A 20,478-nucleotide genomic window follows, 5' to 3' on the forward strand; every position below is an offset into this window, starting at 1 on the left:
ATTGACATTCTTATCACAATTTATAAAGAGTGCATACTACCTGGGCGCCTGGGTGGCTCAGTGGGTTGAGCCTCTGCTTTTGGCTCAGGTCATGATCTCAGGGTCCTGGGATCGAGCCCCGCATCGGGCTCTCTGCTCAGTGGGGAGCCTGCTTCCCTCTCTCTCTCTCTGCCTCTCAGCCTACTTGTGATCTCTCTGTCAAATAAATAAATAATGAAAAAAAATTTTTTTAAATAAAAAAAGAGTGCATACTACCAACATTCCTTATCACTGCTGTTAATTTTGATCACTTGACTGTAGTAGTGTTTGTGGTTTATGTACTATAATGTTACTCTTTTTTCCTCCATTTCCAAACTGTACCCTTTGAAAGGAAGTTAATATGTACAGCCCACATTTAAGAAGTGGAGAGTTAGGGGTGCCTGGGTGGCTCAGTTGTCAAATGTCTGCCTTTGGCTCAGGTCATGATGCCAACATCCTGAGATCGGATCGAGCCCCACATCGGGCTCCCCGCTCAGTAGAAAGCCTGCTTCTCCCTCTGCCACTCCCCCTACTTGTGTTCCCTCTCTCGCTGTGTCTCTCTGTCAAATAAATAAATGAAATCTTTAAAAAAAAAAGAAGTAGAGAGTTATACCATTTCTCTTTCACAACAGAGTTTCTACATGAATTATTTAGAAATCTACAGGTGATTTTTGTCTAATCTCCCATTTATTTCTTTATCAAGCATTTATATCAGTAAAACTGATTCATATTTATTTGATATTTTCTGTTATAATCCAATGCTACTTTATTTATTTTGTTATTCCCATTGCCCCAGCTTTGGCTATCAGAACTGCTTCAGTTGGTTCCATGAGTTCACACTGATGTCTCCAACTTTAATAAATTATAACATGGATCATGTTAACCCTTACCCTTGCATTTCTATTACCTCCTGTTCCAGTAATGAGAAACATGGCTACCACCATCACCATTCATTTACTTAATTATTCAATTCCAGTATATATATTTTGTGGTTTTAGGATTTTTATTCCATACCCTGTGGGAAATTACCATTGACAGTGCTATGTACAGTTCCTTTTGTTACTAGTCTTAAAAGCTAAGATGACACATTTCTAAGATTACACAGACTTTATCTCCACACCCTTCAATGAGGCTGCTTCATACCTCTGCAATACAGTCAAAGTCTTTTAGCAGCTTTTGCATTTCATGCTGAAGTACCATAGCCTCCAAAATTATTTTTTTTAATTTGCATACCTCAAGGTTCACTCTTTCTGCCATAAAGTTCTGTGGGTTTTGACTTAAACATAATGTCAGGAATCCACCATTATAATATCATACAGAATAAGTTCACTGTCCTAAAATTTAAATCCCTTGTACTCCACTGAAATAGAAAAGACTTGGGAGTAAAAGATTAAGGAGACATAATTGGAAAAAGAATGATCTGATTCTGGACATAAGTTTGAGATGCCTATTAGATATCTAGAGGGAAATGTCATATAGGCAGACAGATATTTGTACCAGGAAGTCAGGAAAAAGAACTGTTCATGAAGCAGAATGAGCTCTAAAAAGTGCTTAAAGGGGGCTGAGTCCTGTCCCTTGAGGAACTTTGACAGCTGGAACTAAAACAAAGGGACTGTGGGATGTGTGGGTGGCTCAGTGGGTTAAGCCTCTGCCTTCAGCTCGGGTCATGATCTTGGGGTCCTGCGATCGAGCCCCACATGGGGGTCCCTGCTCAGTGAGAGCCTGCTTCCCCCTCCCTCCACTGCCTCTGCCTGTCTCTCCACCTACTTGTGACCTGTATCTGTCAAATAAATAAATAAAATCTTAAAAAAAAAATTGGAGGGATGGAAGCCAGTAGGTAAGATTGAGAAGGGTAAGCTATGGATGGAAGAAGAAATACAAAGACAAGTTCAGAAATCCACAGAAGAAATTTTGTATTGAATGAGATGTGGTAAACTGTGTTAAATGCTGCACAAAGTTCAAGAAACACAAGTATAGCAAAATGGCCATTGAATCTGGCAAGATAGAATCATTAGTAACATTGATCAGAACTTATTTTATGAAGAGAAGAGAAAACATATTGAAAAGAGAACAGAAGGTGAAGTATTTGAGAGTGTGTACTTAGCCAAATCTTTTGACAAGTATACTCTGAGAGGAGTAATGAGATAGTAGCTAGAGGAATATGTCTGGTCATGGGAGTTTTTTTAAAAAATATATAGTGAGTCAAGTCAAGAGTAAAATGGGTTCCAGAGGTACAAGTGGCTGGGTTTGCTTTTTATAAAAGCAAAGATACTATTTCTATTGTGACAGTAGGGAAAATAGTAGAGATAAAGGTTTTAAATGTATATTATTGATGGATAGAACAAGGGTGATCCTGTGTTTGCATTCTAGACACATTTGGTGCAATCTGCCAAGGGCTGTGTACAGACCTATAAATTATTTTTCTGCATCAAAGAAAAGAAGTTGTGGAAGTACAACCACAGTCTCTTCCTTTGCTGGGCACTTATTTCCTCTCTGCAGTGGTTCTGGCATTTCCTCAGCATATTTTGAAGACTGTGGCTTACCTAAGACTTCATCATGTATGTTCTAGGCTTTTGTGATTTATTCGAAATTTTACAGAAAAAAATAATAAATTAGACCAGTATGCATCTAAGTGGATATGATGCAGCAAACTCACTAATTGGAAGCCAGGTATATTATGAAGACTTGCTGTGAAAGGGAGAAGATTTGGAACTAAAGAAGAAGGTGTTTTTTTGTTTATTGGACAGACACAAGAGACAGATAGAGAGAAAGGAGGAAACAGGCTCCCCATGAAGCAGAGAGCCTCATGTGGACTCGATCCCAGGACCCTGGGATCATGTCCTGAGCCAAAGGCAGAGGCCTTAACCCACCGAGCCATCCAGGTGCCCCAGAAGAAGTTCTTTTAATAGTGTGTTTACCTGAAGAGACTATCCTCCAAAAGGCTGGAGGAAAGTGGGGCAAAATAGAGAACAAATAGGCATTTTTTAAAAAAGGAGAAAAGTGATAATGACTTAAAAATGACATTAACAATGTTATGGCAATAGAACTTAAAGCAATTTTAAAAGCAAAGTAAAGGGTGCTTGGTCTCAGTCATTAACCATCTGACTTTGGCTCATGTCATGATCCCAGGGTCCTGGGATCTAGCCCTGCATTGGGTTCCCCGCTCAGCAGGAAGCCTGCTTCTCCTTCTCCCACTCCCCCTGTATTGCATTCCCTCTCTCGCTGTGTCCCTCTCTGTCAAAAAATAAATAAAACCTAAAAAAAAAAAAAAAGCCAGGGTGGCTCAGTGGGTTAAACCTCTGCCCTTTGGCTCAGGTCCTGGTCTCAGGGTCCTGGGATTGAGCCCTGCATCCGGCTCTCTCCTCAGCGGGGAGCCTGCTTCCTCCTCTCCTTCTGCCTCCCTCTCTGCCTACTTGTGATCTCCCAATCTCTGTCAGATAAATAAATAAAATCTTAAAAAAAAAAGGCAAAATAAAAAGCTAAGATTGAGCTCAAGATCATTCAGTAACTAAGAATTGTTTGTATTCTTATGCTTATCAGAGATCATTTCTGTGTAATTAGCAGAGATCATTTCTTTTCTGTCTTTGGATTTACATCATCTAGTAGAACACTTGATGAATGTAGCTTTAAAAATATGTATGTGTTGAGTAAACAAATACACAAGTGGGATTGACAAAGCCCAGTTGGTACAAAGTGCAGTTCATTTACACAAACACACTTATGACTGGAGGCAGAAAATGAAAAAGAAGAGGTAGGTATTCACTTATTTTGAAATAATAAAAACAGCTATTTTATTATTTATATCACTTATTTAAATTATAGATATTATTTTTTTAAATTTTTCTGAGTATTTGGACAAACCACTCTATGACAGCTATTATTGCCAGTTCATAGATGAGGAAACTAAGAGGCAGAGAGAACAAGTTACTTAAAGTAGAACTGGATCAAGAATATGGTTCTTGGGGCACCTGGGTGACTCAGACATTAAGTATCTGCCTTTAGCTTAGGTAGTGATCCCAGGGTCCTAGGATCCAGCTCCACACTGGCTCCTTGCTCCGCAGGAAGCCTTCTTCTCCCTCTCCCACTCCCACTGTTTAGGTTCCTTCTCTTGCTGTCTCTCTCTCTCTCTGACAAATAAATAAATAAAATCTTAAAAAAAAAAAAAGAATGGATCTCTACAGTCTCTTAAATAAATAACTATAACATTTCTCAAAACAAGCAGACACACACACCACACACACACACACACACACACACACACACACATTTTCCCAAAGACATCTATTCTATACCATCTCAAAGTCTTCAGTTTCTCTTGATCCTAGGAGAAATTTTTTTACCAGTGATTACTAATGTGTGAGTAATCACCTTTTCAATCACTTACTGTGCATACTGTACTACCATATTCCTAATTACTTGTTATTAAGGAAACATTTTGATGGGTAAAATAATCAAAATGAGCACTAAGAACTTCAGGGTCTCCAAGATGAAGAGAGCAGAGCAAAGTGGTCTTTGGACAACCATTAAATAATTTAGTCCTGTGGAAGCTTGATCAAAAGATTCAAGAGGGAGAAATAAGTTATATAGAGAATGACTTTCTATAATTATCTAGAAAAGACACGAATCATAATGAAAAAATGGATAGGGGACGCCTGGGTGGCTCAGTTGGTTAAGCAGCTGCCTTCAGCTCAGGTCATGTGGGATCGAGTCCCACATCGGGCTCCTTGCTCGGCAGGGAGCCTGCTTCTCTCTCTGCCTCTGCCTGCCATTCTGTCTGCCTGTGCTCGCTCTCCCCCCCCCCTCTGATAAATAAATAAAATCTTTAAAAAAAAATGGATAGATTTACTGATAATCAAACGTGAAACTTGTGTACATCCTAGCAAAAATGAAAGAAAAAGAGCCACAGAACTGCATGGACAATTAGGGAGCTAGAAGTTTCCTTCCCTATTCAATACCATTTGCCAAATAGTCAAATAACAAAGCATTATTTGATGGCACGCAGATAACTTATTCAATGGCCAGAGAATGTAGAAGGGGAACAGGTGCTCTAAGGGCTCCTTCTTCTGAGAGGTGGAGGAGCATAGATGACAGGGCTGCGGGGCAAAACAGCAGTGCTTAATGCTGGCCAGATTGCAGGAGGAGGACATGATTTCTAGGAAGGTAAGCCGCACTTTTTTCTTACTTATTTGGTCAAGGACTTCCTGTCACAATGCCTTTGAGGAGGAGATTTTGGTAAGTTAATGTAATATAATAAGGGAATATAATGAACTTTGGCCCACTTTGTCATCTTGGGACTGTCTGGTTCGATTTAGTTTCTTGTGGTCTGACATCAGTCTTATCTGAGCAGAAACACCTCTAGGGAATATACTAGAAAAACACCCACCTTTTAGAAAAATTCTCTCTGGAGCTCTTAGGGGCTCATCTAGTGACAGAAACATAACTTATTGTATATTAGTTGATTGATTACATATTCTCTTATACTTAAATTTCTTAACAGATCTATTGAGGAATAATTGACATAAAATATACATGTTTAAAGAATACAAATTTATAAATCTGATATATATATGCATCTGAACATATCTATTATCTTCAGTTTACTCCTGCTCCTCTGTGATCTTCCCAAATCTCTCTGCCCCACCTCAGACATGAGGTTATGTCTTCCATCACTGTAGTTAGGTTTGAATTTTCTGGAATTTTATATAAATTGAACTACAAAGTATACACTTATTTTTCATAGACTTAGTTCATTCACTACAATTATTTTAAAACTGATTGGTGGTATTTTATATGTCAGATGTCATTGCTGTTTTATCACTGAATAGTATTGTCTTATCTGAATGTACCACAATTTCTTTAACCGATTCACTGATTATTGGACTTTGGCTTATTTCCAATTTTGGCTGCTGGAAATAAATTTGCTATGAATATTCATATACAAGTGTCTGTATGAACATATGTTTCATTATTCCTGAATAAAAACCTAAGCATGGAATGGTTCAGTTATATGAAATGCGTATGCTACCTTTTTAAAATAACTTTATGGAGATAGGATTTACATACCACAAAGTCCATCAGCTTAAAATGTTTTCTAGCATATTTACAGGGTTGTAAAGCCAAACATAAAACCTTGTAGCTATTAGCAATCACTCACACCCCTTCCACCTGAGTCCTTGCCTACCCAAAACCATAGGAAACTGCTAATCTACTTACTGTTACCACAGACTTATTTATTCTAGATGTATTAATGTCACTGTCTTTTTAAGAAAGAGACAAACTGTTTTCCAAGGAGATTGTACCATTTTCTGTTCCCCCACCAACATCATATGAGTTCCAACAGCTGCATCATTTGCTGACACTTAATGTGGGCAACCTCTTTGACTTTGTACATGTCCTAGTCTCTAATTTTCCTTTTCATTTTCTTAATGACTAAAGATGAAAATGTTCTTTCATGTGCTTATTTACCATCCATATATCTTTTTTTGTGAAGTGCCATTCAACTCTTTTTTTTCAATTGTTTGTTTTACTATCATTGTGTTTTGAGTAATATATATAATAAATATAAATGTATATATTTATATATAATGGATGTAAAATATATTTTTTCTTCAGGTCCTTTATGAGAAATCTGATTTGAAAAAATGTTTTTCCTAGTCCATGGCCTGTCTTTTCATTTCTTTAAGAGCATCTTTCTAAGCCTGTTCTTAATTTTGATGAAGTCCAATTTATTTATATATTTTTTTCTTTTATGTAGCAGGCATTTGGGATTGTATCTTAAAAAATCTTCACTTATCTCAGGCTCAAAAGATTTTCCTCTGTTTTCTTCCAGAACTATTACAGTTTAAGGCTTTATATTAGATCTATGACTCTTTACAGATTAATTTAGAGATAATTAACTTTATTCTCAGGTTAATACTTGTATATTATGTGAATTACACACTGAAGTTTATTATTTTTGTATCTTGATCTTATATCCTACAACCTGGCAAACTCATTTGTTGAAGGTAACAACTTTTTTCTATTTTCTCTGGTATTCTCTACAAATCACCTACAATCCTGCCTTTCCAGTCTGGGTACCCTTTATTCCTTTTCTTTTTCTTGACCTACTGTAGTTCTTCTGTGTTCTATTTCATTGATTTTTCAGTTTCATCATAACCATTTCCTTTCTTTTGCTTACACTGGATTACACTTGTCTTTTTTTTTTCTAATTTTGAAAGATGAAAACTATAAACCTTAAGATCTTTCTTCTTTTTAAACATGGTATTTAGAGCTATAAATTTTTCAGCAAGTACTGCTTTACTAGCATCTTACAATTTTTTATGTTTGTGCTCATTTACAAATAGTTTCTAATTTTTTTCTTGATTTCTTATTTTATCCTGAAATGCCTTTCCTCTTGGATAATTATTAAAAAATATTTGCTACCAGGAAGGTAGGGGTGGTTCTGCGTGTCTCAGTTGCTTAAGTGTCTGCCTTCATCTCAGGTTATGATCCCAGGATCCTGGGATTGAGCCCCACATTGGGCTCCCTGCTCAGTGGGGAGTCTGCTTATGTTTCTACCCCTCCCTCCTGCTCTGCTTCTCGCTCACTATCTCTCTTTCTCAAATAAATAAATAAAAACCTTCAAAAAAATATTTGCTAGTATTTTTCCAGGATAATCCTAACTTACATCACACAACTAGAAAGAATGACTACTTTTAATTACTGGACTATACTAAGGAAATGCATAGGATGAGATCAGAAATATGCTCACTTTTTTTTTTAACTTAAAATGTCCATTCAGATTCTTGATACATTTTGACACTATACTTTGGGGAAAAAACAAAAAGGTCGATATGTCTCAAGTCAGAAGTGAGCCCCTGAACTATTAATTTACATTTTTTTCCTCTAGCAAACAAGTGCAAATATTCTCAATTGTTTTCTCTAGTCATTACTACATATTCTGAATAATCTTTTGAAAGATAATGGCATGGTCATCTTTGAAATAATACTAATTCTGAATGAAGGAGTTGATTTCTGGAGTATTAGAGAAAAGAAGCACTAGTCAAAGAATCAAGCACAATTTCCGTGAAAAGGAAAGATAGCATCTCCTATTCACACGTAACCTGTGTTACCTGATCGTCAGAAAAAAGAAAAACTTAGTCACAAGCTGTACAGGATTTAGTCATAGCAACTGACCATATTTTGTAAAAATTTCCTTTGTTCTTTTCATGTTGTTGAAAACTTAAGACACTTGAAAATAAATCTTAAGCTAAACCAAAACTAAAACGTGTTTTTAGACTTGTGTCTCATAACTCCTATGGTAACAACCTGTTAACATAAACAATCTGAGTTGTTGACCCTGAAATGGCAATATAGATTGAAACAATGTAGAAATCATTACAGTGTTATAAAAGTACTTTTGTAACTAAAGAAATCATAGAATTTGAGTGTGGGAAAAGATAATGAAATGGATTACATTTGTTTGTTACTTTGGAACAGAAATCAATCATAAATATAAGCATTGCTCCAAATGTGTCTTCTTAGCTTTTAAAAAATGCAGATTACTAGTCCAGAACCCAGAATATTCTAATCCAATAGACTTGGGACAGTACATAGGAAGATAGATAGATAGATAGATAGATAGATGGATGATAGATAGAAAATGATAGTTTGGTTTTTTTTAAAGAATCAGAGACAAGAGAGAGCATGGAGGAGGGGGTTGCAGAAGGGAGGGAAAGTGACAGAATCCCAAACAGACTCTACACTCAGTGAGGAGCCCAATGCCAGGCTCAATCTCAGGACCCTGAGATCATGACTTGAGCAAAATCAAGAGTCTGACTCTTAACCAACTGAGCCACTGAGGCTCCCCTAGGGATATATATGTCAAACAAACAAAAAAGTCCCCAGATTGTTGTGACACACATCATAGTATAGAGCCATTGATCTAAACTAATAGTTTATTTTTGAAAAATAAAAGAAAAAAATGTGAAGGTGTTAACTGGTCACCCAAATAAGTGTGATAAAAGAAGATGGCACACAGTGTACCTGAGTCTGCCTCCAGCATTCTTCTTATCATACAATACTGCTCTATTAATTATGAGATATGTTATTACAATAGGGACCCTTTTGCATCAATAAATGTACTTTCACTAAAATGATATTGATAGCTTAAAAATAAGGAAAATTGAGCATGTTACTATTTTTATTACCCCGAATCTCAATCTTAACTAGGTAGATCATATGCCTGGTCATATTTTCCCTTGGTGCCCAAATCACAATATTGCAAGCTCTATCTCTTTTTTACAGAAGAGAGTCAGCATTCACAAGGTCACCCTTCCCAAATTTGATTCCGGGGAGATTTTTACCTTTTTTACACATATGCATTAAATGTTCATTTAATTTCACCCAGGATGGTTCTAGAAGGTAAAATTGAATTACAAGAAGTTGAGTAGCTTGCCCAGAGTCACACAGGGAATAAGCTGAAAGTCAAGGCTTTCCCACAGGCAGCCTGATTCCTACACTTACCTAATCCCACACTACCGTCTGGGGCCTAGGTGGTACTGGAGCTTTTGGCAAAACCACTCACCTCCTCAGCAAAGTGAAAGGAGCCCTCCCAACCCCTAGAGGTTGAGGTTCCACAGTCCCTAACCTCCCTGCTGGTTTTAAGATGCTGTTGTTGAGGCACTTCCCTCAGGAAAGCCCCGCGGAGCCCACGGTTTGAAGCTGTCTTGTCAAATATGACTGGAGAGAATGGAACCACCAAGATTAATCCCTGTGAACGCCAAGGAGCTGAGAGAACCACGGCTAGTCATGTGGTATCCTTTTTATCCACAGGATAAAAAACACCCTGGGTTGGGGATGGAGGGGATGGGGGTACTTTTCTAGAAGATATCTCCTCTGAGTTGAGGAATTACAAAATGTCCCCCTTCTGGCCTGAGGTAGCACGCCCCCCCCGCCCTCCCCCCCCCCCACACACACACCCATAACCGACCCAGATGCAAGACTTCTGGGTTTTCTTAAAATTGACGATTCCTCTCTCTGTTTTCTCCCATTATAGATTGAAGCTTATTTTTTTAATCCAAAATTGTTTGCTTTAAAAGTACCTTGGCCACGGACAACGTTGTAGCTAGAGTATTGCGCCTTAGAGACGGAGATTCTTTGCAACTGCCAACAACATATGGACCGTGTAGCCATAAGGATTAAATGATATTGTGCACAGGGGAACACCAAGTTCCACCATGGTACCGCCAGGACCAGCAGTAGATTTGATTATATTCCCGGTTTAAAAAAAAAGAAAGAAAAAGAAAAAGAAACAAAAGCAATGCTCTATCGTGTTTTCTTTCCGTTCCGTGATAAACTAGACGGTTCTGCAGAATCGTCACCCTCCACGGAAGAAACACCTTCGGTCTCAGCGGGAGGAAGTGGTGCACCCACAGTAGCGATTCTTCTCTTTGCAAGGGCGGCAGGGCGCAGGGGAGCAGGGGCGGGGATGTGGGCGGACTGGCTGCGCTAAGGCATCGGGTGCCCAGGGTCCGACGCGCGCCCCCGGCCGGCCCTCCGGCGCGACCCGCGTGATTGCGGTGGCGCTGTGCAACCGGGACTGGAGGAGGAGAGGAAGTGGGCGCGGCTTGGGAGCTCTGCTCCGCAGGCGAGTTCCCCGGATCTGTGGGGCGCTGCGAGGCCCCCTGCTGGCCTTCAGCTATTTTCCCCGTCTGAAGCTGGGGGCCCAAATGCCCCGGCATCCCGACCATCCCTGAGAGCAGCTGGGGGCTGGCCTGGCGAGACCATGGAGGCGCCTAGGAGTCCTGGAGGAAGATACCCGCTCTGGATTCCCCCTAAAGAAAGCCACAGGTGATATGGACAGGGCCGGTTTGGGTGAAGTGGGTAAGAAAAAAAAGCAAACACTTAGCCAAATGGGTTCAGGAGAGAACAGAAGGGGATGTGAAGAGGGGCCTGTAGACATTCTTTTCTAAAGCTATGCACCAGAACGGCTGGGAACTGTAATCAATACAACGCAGTAGTGATTAAAGCTGTTTATTTAACCCAAAACGATCCTTAGCTTTTCTAGACTCTGGTTTATGTTAACTTATTTAGGAATTAAATCAGTTAGCTAAAAACCATTTGTTTTATTCCTGGTCTCAGAGGACAGAGGCAGGACTGGACCATGGAAGTTTCCACGTGGGTAGTAGGAACCGGAAAGGAGACCCCCGGAGGAATAGCGCTGAAAGGCAGTAGAAAACCACAGCTGTGTGTAGAAGAATGAAACTCTACCATTCTCTTAAATCATACACAAAGATGAACTTGAAATGGGTAAAAGACCTCAACCTGAGGCAGGAATCCATCAGAATCCTAGAGGAGACCATAGGCAGTAACCTCTTCAACAATGGCCACAGCAACTTTTTTCATGATATGTCTCCAAAGGCAAAGGAAACAAAAGCGAAAATGAACTTTTAGCAAGATCAAAAGCTTCTACACAGCAAAGGAAATAGTCAACAAAACCAAGAGGCAACCCAGGGAATGGGAGAAGATATTCACAAATAACACTACAGACAAAGGGCTGATATCTGAGGTCTATAAAGAACTCCTCAAACTCAACACCCACAAAACAGATAATCACATCAAAGTATGGGCTGAAGACATGAACAGACACTTCTCCAATGAAGACATACAAATGACTAACAGACACATAAAAAAATGTTCATCATCACTAGCCATCAGAACCACATTGAGATACCACTTACACCAGTTAGAATGCCCAAAATTAACAAGACAGTAAACAAGTGTTGGAGAGGATGTGGAGAAAGGGGAACTCTCTTACACTGTTGGTGGGAATGCAAGCTGGTGCAGCCTCTTTAGAAAACATTGTGGAGCTTCCTTAAGAAATTAAAAATAGAGCTTCCCTATGACCTTGCAATTGCATTACTGGGTATTTACCCCAAAGATACAGATGTAGTGAAAAGAAGGGCCATTTGTACCCCAATGATTATAGCAGCAATGGCCACAGTCACCAAACTGTGGAAGGAACCAAGATGCCCTTCAAAGGACAAATGGATAAAGATATGGTCCATATATACTATGAGGTATTATGCCTCCATCAGAAAGGATGAATACCCAACTTTTGTATCAGCATGGTTGGACTGGGAGAGATTATGCTGAGTGAAATAAGTCAAGCAGAGAGAGTCAATTATCATATGGTTTCGCTTATTTGTGGAGCATAAGGAACAACATGGAGGACATGGGGAGATGGAGAAGAGAAGTGAGTTGGGGAAATTTGAGGGGGAGACAAACTATGAGAGACTGTGGACTCTGAGAAACAAACAGGTTTTTGAAGGGGAGGAGGATGGGGGGGTTAGGTGAGCCTGGTGTAGGTATTAAGCAGGGCACATAGTGCATGGAGCACTGGGTGTGGTGCATAAACAATGAATTCTGGAACACTGAAAATAAATTTTAAAAAATAAATAAAAATTAAAATAAAATATGCTTACAAATACAAAAAAAAAAAAAGAAGGAAAAGAAAACCACAGAATGTTCTTCATGAGCTTTCCCAAGGCATACCATGCTGACAATCTCTCATTACCTTATTTACATTTTGCCACCGCAGGCCTCTAGATCTCTACTCTGTCCATCGGAGAGGAAATCTTACCAGGAAACATACTAGTGGTGTTCACAGAAAAATGATGCCTGGCTGGCCAGCAGAATAATCTGTGAAGAAAGACATACTGCTGTAGTCATGACTGAGGATCCAAACAAAAAGGTGAGGACTTGAACAGTCCCTGGCAATGTCCATAGTTCTTAGCTGGCTAATTAGAAAAGGAATTTTTTCTGCAATTATATTTGTATGTTATTCCTTTGTGTGTCATAACAACAAAAACAAAACAAATAAAAACCTGTTGTCAGAAGGGTGTTTTGAGTCATTCATTGAGCAATTACTGGTTGCTTCATATTTTCTTCCTGGGAAACATGATGGGTCCTTCTACCCACAGTACTTACACAAGAGGGTAAGCATGAGTCCACGTTGAAGAGGTAAAGCCTGAGATGAAATTGAAGTTTTAACTGGAAAACATACTTCAAGGTGGATTGGTGTGCAGGAAATGGAGGAGGGTTTTCTGAGTTGTGGAAGCTATGTTTCTGTCACCTCCCTCCTTGCTAGGGCAGACCTAAGTTGCTACTGTTCTATAACAATGAAAGAAAATCTGAGAAAGTGAGTATAGAAGGGATTTTACAGGGAGAGAGAAGTCCAGTGGCTTCCAAATAATCTTTTCCTAATAACCCAACCCCTCAAATTCCTCTCTTCCTGTCCCATATCTCCTTCCATAGAATTAAGTTTGTTCCTTTACATTTCTAGAAAATCTCATATATGCCAAAGGCTTTGTATCTCCATAGGTCAGTTAGATAGGGTTGTAATGAAGTATTATATCCTAGGCATCATGGGGTAAATTAGTAGAGTTGGTAAAGGATTTTTTTCATTCAGAAACTCAGAAAATCACTCAAATATACTATTGGAAATGCTGACAATTTAATTCTGACTTTTTTTTTTTTTTTTTTTTTTTTTTAAAGTTTAGGAGTATGACCTGCTCTTCACAGTGGGCCTTCTCTCTGAATGTCCTCAGTTCCATGACAAAGCATTGACCAGAACTTGGCTTTTAGTTATACCTGCAGGCAATTTTTACTGTCACCCTGTGTTGGTCAGGGCTCAACACCATCCCCTGTCATCATAACAAATCCTTCATTCCAAAGCATTAGCAAAACACATGTGTTAGTGAAGATTTATAGGGAGCTTCATTAAAGGAGAAGTTTACAGTGCATAGCAGACACCATTTAAAAAAATACATCATTTCTTATTTCTGTGCCATTTCTTATTTCCTTGAAAGCTGAGCAGACAGCTAATTTCCTTGATCTCACCTGTGCCCTATACGTGTTACTCTAGGAGAATGACAACATTTTAGGGCATATGGCTCCTGAAGTTATCCTACCCTGCAGCAAGCTTTGAGGTCAGACTGTCAGTGTAACTACTAAGAACCTTCCCCTTTATCTTTCTTTAGTCATGTGTTTATTGTCTGTAACTTCTATTCCATTCTTCTCAACCTACTGAGGGCATATGGAACAAAAGGAAATTTGTGCTAAGGATCCACTTTGACCATAGATTTTAATACCATACCATGATGATGGAGACTTCAAGAAGAATACATACATGGGGCTGTATACCTCCAAACTAAGGGACTCAAAGTGGTAAGCTTTTTGTGTTAAATACGTCTGCTTTTTATTGCTTGTTTTTTTCTTCCCATTGTCATCCTTTGCTGCTCAGTCTCGTGTTCGTCTCTGGACATATTTTCATCCCTTCCTTCTCATCTACTGTTGATAGCTTGTGAACTGGTCAGATGATCAAACCCATTAGAATTGTGCGTAATATAACTACATAACTGATCTTGAATCAGGGTTCAAATGGGACATTCCTCTGAATAGTACATATTGGCCTTATTTTGAGTATATTGTTTCAGCAGACTTTTACATAAAGTATTTATGTCTCTAATTATTACTTTATGTATTTTATTTTAAATGCCATTATGGGACTTTTTCCACAGATAAAATTGAATTAATCAAATGTTTTAATTCTTGAATAGCATATAGTCTTTAGTGACTAAATGCAGATTTCTTAACGTGTAAAAGCAGAGTCAAAGACATCCTGGGAATAATTCATTTAATAGGGTTCTATCTTTCCCTATTACAAATAAGGCTGCAAGGTACATCACTACACAGGAACTTATTCTAAGAACTTCTGTCCAGTAGAAAAGTACAATTAGGATTGCAAGTATATATACATTCTTCTTCAACTTCAATTTTTCTTTAAAGTAATTTTAATAATATATTTTATTAAAAATGAGAATTATGGAAAATTATTAGTCATTGATTCCTCAAATATTGCCTCTCTTATTTTTTTTTTATTTTACTGTTTGCTCCTAGACTTATTAGATATGTTCTGGAATATTCTCATTCTATCTTCTGAGTTTTTAAATGTCTTACATATTTTTAACCTTTTTATTATCCCCAGACTTAAATTCCATTACACTAATAGTTCCTTCAGTTTAACTTAATAAGTTGTACAATTCATTAAAAAAATGCTATTATACTTTTCATTTCTAAAACTCCTCTGTAGTTATGTTTAAAAAATTCTTATTTTCATAGAGTCTTGTTCTTTCCTTATAATTTCCATCAATTCCTACTATACTGTTTCATGTCATTACTTAAACATGGTTTTGGGTTCTTCTCTTTATAATCTTCCTGTTTGTTGCTTCTGTTGACTCTCCCAGGTGGTGTTTTTGGTTTTCTACTCTGAACTAGATATGGGTGTGGATTTTCCCACATTGTGGAAGTGTCACTCCAGATTTTTTTTTTTTTTAATTTGAGGTAAAATTGGCATAATATAAAATTAACTCCTTTAAAGTGAAAAACTTGGTGACATTTAGTACACTCACAATATTGTGCAACCACCACTTCTATCTAGTTTCAAAATATTTTGATCATCCTAAGACAAGCCCCCATACCATTCAGCAGCTGTCCCCCACTCCTCATCACCACACATAGCCCCTTTCAACCAATCTGCATTTGTCTCTATATTGTCACCTCCTCTGGATATTTCATGTACATGGAATCACACACTGTGTGATCTTTTTGTGTGGTTTCTTTCACTCATCATGTTTTCAAGAATTATCTACATTGTAGCATATATCAATACTTCATTTTTTAAAAAGACTTTATTCATGTATTTATTTATTTATTTGAGAGAGAGAATAAATAGGTGGAGGGGCAGAGCAAGAGACAATCTGAAGCAGACTCCATACTGAACATGGAACACAATGTGAGGCTCAGTCTCACAAGGCCTAATCTCTCCACCCTGAGATAATGACCTAAGATATAATGAGGAATCAGATGCTTAACTAGCTGAATCATTCAGGTGCCCCAATACTTCATTTTTTATGTCTAAATAATAATCCAACTCCAGGGGCGCTTGGGTGGCGCAGTGGGCTAAAGCCTCTGCCTTCGGCTCAGGTCATGATCTCAGGGTCTTGGGATCGAGCCCCGCATCGGGCTCTCTGCTCAACAGGGAGCCTGCTTCCTCCCCTCTTTCTGCCTCCTTCTCTGCCTACTTGTGATCTCTCTCTGTCAAATAAACAAAAAAAATTTTAAAAATAAATAAATAAAATAATCCAACTCCAAAAATGATTTTGTCTCTTCTTGTTACCACAGGACTATTGATGGTTTAGTTTCATTTTTTGTTTGTGTCAGTTTCATGTCCCAGTGTAGCAAGAGCAAAAAGAGAACAAAACAGAAATATCAGAATCAAGAAGGGAAGCTCTGGACATTTCTTCTTTTCTGCTGTAGACTCAAGTGGCTGTGTCCCCAAGTTCATGAAACCTGGAAAGGTGGTTCTGGTCCTTAAGTGGCTGTGTCAAGATGGGCAAGTTCATGAAACCTGGAAAGATGGTGCTAGTGCTAGTCCTGGCCTGATGTTACTCTGGAAGCAAAGTGGCCATTGTGAAGAACGTTTATGGTGTTACCTCAGACCATTCCTCGAGCTGGCTATGAGAAAATCACCAAGAGGTTAAAGGTTAAGTCTTTTATGAAAGTTTGTAACTACAACCACTTCATGCCCACGAGATACTCTGTGGATATCCCCTGGGACAAAACTATCATCAACAGGATGTCTTCAGAGACCCTGCGCTTAAATGCAAGGCCCAACAAGAGGCCAAGGTCAAGTTAAAGGAGAGATACAAGACTGGCAAGAACAAATGGCTTTCCAGAAGCTGCAGTTATAGATCTGTTCTGTTTTGGTCACTAAAAATAAATAAATAAGAGAAAGAGAGAGACAGAGAGAAGAAGCAACAGCAGCAGCCCTGTCCTGCTGCAATATCCCTTCAAAAAGAAAAAAAGCTTAGAGTCTAGCCCATTAAAGCAGAACAGGTAATGGAAGCATGAACTGTAAATAGGACACTAACGTGATACTTGCCATAAACTGAGAGTGACTGCTCTCTATTAGGGAGAAACTTGTATAAGGAGAAAATATTTTAATTATGAGTTAAAAGATTAGGGGTAGCTAGTCTTCCATATCACCTGGACTTAATGATCATACAGATGGCTTCGATGTGCTGCAGTATATAGTATTGAAATCCCAGCGTTAGTTTGAATGTGATTTTAGCTGTTTTATGATCTAGGAATATCTGTTGTATACAAAAGCTAATAATGCAGCATTTCAAGTTCATCAAGGATTGCTCAAGATATTTGCTAGTTTCTCATTCCCTTTCTGTACCATGAGAGCCAACCATGAAATATAAAACTATACTTGTTTTGAAAGTGGTGAAGCCATAGAAGTTATTGCTTTCCTTGGCCACTCATACTCCATAGGATGTAGCTGATGATTTCGCATTTTAGTCTACATATTATTCAATTTCTACATGTAAGCCCCTACTGTAATCAAAAGTTTCTCCATGTTTCAGTTTGTAACCAACAAAGATATTTACAACAGAAAATAAAACCAGCCATTGTACACTCTCCTTCTCCTCCTCCTACTTTTTCTTCCTCTTCTTCTTCTTCTTCTTCCTTCTTCCTTTTTATTCTTCTTTCTTCCCCCTGTTTTTCTTTTAACTCAGATGATCTCCTGAAGCTCATAGCAAATATATCACCTACGCTTGTCATATTGGAGCCTCGACATTTGTCAAAAAACCCCATGGTCCAGGCCCAGAGATGGTATTACATACACCCTGTAAGTTCTTCAGATGATTTTATTATCATTTCTCTGCTGTGCCCTTTTAGTATTCCTAATAGATGTATATTTGAGTTTCTCCATGAATCATGTGCCTCTTAATTTTTTAATATTCATCAACTCTTCATCTCTTCATTCTGATTTCTCAGTGATACCTTCAACCCAATCTATTCCTTCACTCTTTTGTTTGTCAGCTGGGTCCTTTCATAGATGTAGCTCTTCTATTGAGTATATTTCAACAATAAATTTTGTTTTCAAGATTATGATCAGGTCTTTTAGATTGTTTTGCCTATTTTATGCCCTATTCCTTTATCTCCTCAAGAATAATAAATATAAACATTTTAAAAGTTTTTTTAGGGAGATTGAGATTATTTTCCATTTGTTTGTTTTTATAAATTCTTCTATTTGCACTATTTCCTCAGATACAAATAGTTTTTTCATCTTTCTCTTCCATTTGGTAAATTTCGCATATGAACTCCTTTTTTGGAATGAGATGGCTTCCTCATGAGGCAATTTCAGGAGGGCTGACCCCTCTTCACTGCAGCAGGCCTGGCTACAAGCTGGCATTTCTTGCGAATGCCTCCTTTAGGCTTCTGGGCCCCTCCAGGTAGTATGGTTCCTTTGCAAGTCTCTACCATTTGACTAAGAATGTGAAAGGTAGACTAGTGTAAATCTTTATTTGACTCCTTCAAATACTAACACACCATCACATCTTAAGATTATTGGTGAAAATAGGTGTTTTCTGTAACCTGAGGGATACTGAAGAGAAATGGAGGAATGTATTCCCCATTCACATCTATTGAACAGAGTATACAAAAAAGGGGAAATGCTAAAAAAAAAAAGGGGGGGGAATGGAAACTAAATCTTTGGTCCATAAGCTATATAATTGACTACTGTATCACAAATAACCCATAATTTCTTCAGCAGGAGGCTAATATCTAAAGTCCAAAATGATTGTGCTTCTTTTTTCTCCCATTAGTTTCCTACAAAAAAGTAGAATGGAGCTAAAATGGAGATTTGTTAAAATATAATGCTGACTCACTTGTAAGAAATATCAGATCCTAGGACAAAAATCATATTTTTATGAAGTCAGATGTGTGGAGGTGCTCTATCACAATGGACATATGGAAAAATTAGAGTGCCTTGCTCAGCTTCAATATAAGATTCTCTTACGGAATTTTTTTTTAATTGAGCCCTTACTTGGGAATAGATGTTGATGCAAAAAAAAAAAAAATATACAAAAGACTAAAGTACTCATGAAAGAAATTGAGGAAGACACAAAGAAATGGAAAAATGTTCCATGCTCCTGGATTGGAAGAATAAATATTGTGAAAATGTCTATGCTACCTAAAGCAATCTACACATTTAATGCGATTCCTATCAAAGTACCATCCATCTTTTTCAAAGAAATGAAACAAATAATTCTAAAATTTATATGGAACCAGAAAAGACCTCGAATAGCCAAAGGGATATTGAAAAAAAAAGCCAACGTTGGTGGCATCACAATTCCGGACTTCAAGCTCTATTACAAAGCTGTCGTCATCAAGACAGTATGGTACTGGCACAAAAACAGACACATAGATCAATGAAACAGAATAGAGAGCCCAGAAATAGACCCTCAACTCTACAGTCAACTAATCTTCGACAAAGCAGGAAAGAATGTCCAATGGAAAAAAGACAGCCTCTTCAATAAATGGTGCTGGAAAAATTGGACAGCCACATGCAGAAAAATGAAATTGGACCATTTCCTTACACCACACACAAAAATAGACTCAAAATGGATGAAGGACCTCAATGTGCGAAAGGAATCCATCAAAATCCTTGAGGAGAACACAGGCAGCAACCTCTTCGACCTCTGCCACAGCAACATCTTCTTAGGAAGAACGCCAAAGGCAAGGGAAGCAAGGGCAAACATGAACTATTGGGATTTCATCAAGATCAAAAGCTTTTGCACAGCAAAGGAAACAGAGAACAAAATCAAAAGACAACTGACAGAATGGGAGAAGATATTTGTAAACGACATATCAGATAAAGGACTAGTGTCCAAAATCTATAAAGAACTTAGCAAACTCAACACCCAAAGAACAAATAATCCAATCAAGAAATGGGCAGAGGACATGAACAGACATTTCTGCAAAGAAGACATCCAGATGGCCAACAGACACATGAAAAAGTGCTCCATATCACTCGGCATCAGGGAAATACAAATCAAAACCACAATGAGATATCACTTCACACCAGTCAGAATGGCTAAAATCAACAAGTCAGGAAATGACAGATGCTGGCAAGGATGCGGAGAAAGGGGAACCCTCCTACACTGTTGGTGGGAATGCAAACTGGTGCAGCCACTCTGGAAAACAGCATGGAGGTTCCTCATAATGTTGAAAATAGAACTGCCCTATGACCCAGCAATTGCACTATTGGGTATTTACCCTAAAGATACAAACGTAATGATCCAAAGGGGCACATGCACCCGAATGTTTATAGCAGCAATGTCCACAATAGCCAAACTATGGAAAGAACCTAGATGTCCATCAACAGATGAATGGATCAAGAAGATGTGGTATATATACACAATGGAATACTATGCAGCCATCAAAAGAAATGAAATCTTGCCATTTGCAACAACATGGATGGAACTAGAGTGTATCATGCTTAGTGAAATAAGTCAAGCAGAGAAAGACAACTATCATAGATCTCCCTGATATGAGGAAGTAGTGATG

The 20,478-nt window shown here is 38.3% G+C and overlaps 1 protein-coding gene and 1 pseudogene across 4 annotated transcripts in view; one reads left to right on the forward strand and one right to left on the reverse strand.

Annotated features, from left to right (window-relative positions):
- LOC101681526 (killer cell lectin-like receptor subfamily F member 2) overlaps positions 1–12,699 on the reverse strand; it is a 25,161-nt gene extending 12,462 nt beyond the window's left edge. For 2 of the 4 annotated variants that reach the window (XM_013049545.2, XM_004779711.3), the window contains exon 1: positions 12,575–12,699. The gene's annotated coding sequence lies outside the window, so the exon portion shown is untranslated. Of the gene's footprint in view, positions 1–40; positions 100–10,100; positions 10,477–12,574 lie in introns of those variants that run through there. The other 2 variants (XM_013049544.2, XM_004779712.3) reach the window with 2 other exon arrangements.
- On the forward strand, positions 12,697–19,043 carry LOC123390051 (annotated as a pseudogene).
- The last annotated feature ends 1,435 nt before the right edge of the window (positions 19,044–20,478 follow it).

Source organism: Mustela putorius, unplaced genomic scaffold, assembly GCF_011764305.1.
Source record: "Mustela putorius furo isolate JIRA1106 unplaced genomic scaffold, ASM1176430v1.1 tig00537227_pilon_pilon_pilon, whole genome shotgun sequence".
Classification (NCBI taxonomy): Eukaryota; Metazoa; Chordata; class Mammalia; order Carnivora; family Mustelidae; genus Mustela; species Mustela putorius.